This window comes from Octopus bimaculoides, chromosome 8, assembly GCF_001194135.2.
Source record: "Octopus bimaculoides isolate UCB-OBI-ISO-001 chromosome 8, ASM119413v2, whole genome shotgun sequence".
NCBI lineage: Eukaryota > Metazoa > Mollusca > Cephalopoda > Octopoda > Octopodidae > Octopus > Octopus bimaculoides.
Genome location: NC_068988.1, coordinates 22,198,421 through 22,200,900, shown reverse-complemented (window position 1 = coordinate 22,200,900; position 2,480 = coordinate 22,198,421).

The following is a 2,480-nucleotide window of genomic DNA, read 5'->3' as shown; positions in this document are numbered from 1 at the left end:
ACTTTTATCGGGATATTCATTTTTCTACAAGGGGGAGGTTCCTGTGCGTGGATGCGTGTTCTTGTATGTATGTGTGTGTGTATGTGTGTATGTGTGTGTGTGTGTGTGTGTGTGTGTGTGTGCGTGTGTGTGTGTGTGCATGTTCTTGCTTGCGTGTGCATGTTTCGTTTGTTTTTATTATACTGATATGTATACATGTTAATATTATTGATAAATTTACTGTTGTACATAATTCCTCAGGTTAACGCACTGTGTGTGTGTATATATATATATATGTGTGTGTATATGTGTGTGTGTATGTATATTTGTATATGTACGTCTTCACGCATCTTCATACATGTGTTTGTATATATGTATGTATATATATATATATATATATATATATATATAGAGAGAGAGAGAGAGAGAGAGAGAGAGAGAGAGAGAGGTTAATAGATAAATGCATACATGCATACGTACATACATATATACACACGTATATACATGTGTGTGTGTGTGTGTGTGTGTGTGTATTCATCTCTTTATACAGGTGTATATGCTTGCATATGTGTATATGTATATCTGCCTGTAATATGATAAAATAATGCAATAATATATTATCGAACTTCATACCAAACTCAGCAATATGTTCGTTTAATATTCGATTACTGCATTTATCGATTCGCCTTGAGATTACTACATTTTTCGGTAGAAGATTTGAATGAGAAATAGTATACATTCATGCACTTTTTTTATGTCTTCAGAGACACACAACACGAACATCAATGCTTTCGAATCTTCATGCAGGCACATTGTCACTACGCATTTCATTTTCACTACATATTTCTTGTATTGACTATCAGAGAAAATATATCTCTCCGCATGAAATTGTGACCAAGCCTCCCTGATATCTCATACATCCGTATTAAAGTATTTATTCAATTAGAACGTAGTTGTTAGCTGTTCTTGGTAGATGGTGTATTGAGGATCACCATCATGCCATCATGCACATCCCGGCGAGTTCCCTTCCGTTACTTGATGAACATGTCACATTAGATAGTGAATGCATTGAAAGTACACATCAGAGAATACAGTCCAACATAGCCTTCTAATAATATATGGATGGTCATGAAATGAATACTGTTAAACATAGGTTTGCTTGGTCATGAAGGGAATAGAATGGAAGAATAAAAGCATATGAAACACGTAAATAGTTTCCTCTGGAACAGTGAATTGTATCTTTTTTCCAATAGGCTCGCTCAACCTACCTGCCATGTCTCTACTCAATATAGTTCATACATTTCCCGTTTTGAAGCTATCAGCATATCATAAGTTTAAAACCTGTTACAGTTGTTTCAGTAGTGTATATCTTCAAACAATCCTGCACATATATATTTTTTTGTGTGATAAATTACAGTAGGCTTGGATAAAATATATGTTTGAAGTACTGTGAAACACCATGCTCTCCAAACCTGCTGAAACCCTCTTAGCATGCATACACACACACACACACAAATATACACACAAATACACATTCATAAATATATGTATATATATATATATGTACATAGCATAAATACATATATACATTTTCATGAATATAAATATATATATATATATGTACATATTGGTAAGTATTTGTATATATACATATATTTGTAAATTTTATGTGCGTGCATCTCTGTGTGTGCGTGTGTGTGTGTGTGTACCAATAAAAATTCAAATCACAAGACTGTATGGCTGAACCCAAATAATTTTTATATATATGCGTATATGAGTGTGTTTCTATCTTAGATGTTTATATGTACATTAAAACATATACAGGATTAGAAATCGAGAAAGAGAGACTGGATGGACACAAATTCAGAACTGCAAAGTTATTAAGCTTTCTCTTACATATTTGTGAGACGTATTGTCGGTCACCATAATGATGCGATGTAACATTTCAGGAAATTGACCAGATTGGTGATATTTATCATAGAAATGACAGGCTTTGGCAATTATTACACTCAACATGCTAACTAGCAGTAATGACCGGTTCTTGTATAGCAAACCTTGTTGAATCAGTTTCCCTGCCGTGGCTAAATTTAGCATCAACGAAGAATGGGACTTGCTCAAAAGAAGTATCTCTTGAGTAATCATGGATTGGATCGTTAAGTATTTTCTTTGACAAACATGTGGGGGTCTGGCTTAATCATGCTGTGCGACTAGTTGGTCAAGCGTCATTTACCATTCCTTGACTTAAGCAACGACTTGCGTGTTGAATGTGCTGAAAAGAAATTGTGTGGACATGCATATTCTATGTATTTATCTATCTATGTTTATCTAGCTATTGGTACATTATTTATAATCAGTCATTTGCCGAATGACTAGCTACGGAAATGTATACAAACTAATACTGCTTATCAATTGGTGTGATGAGAGGATGAAAATGAATACGAGACACTGATACACAAACATATAATATATGCGTGAATATATAAATATACATTTATATATAT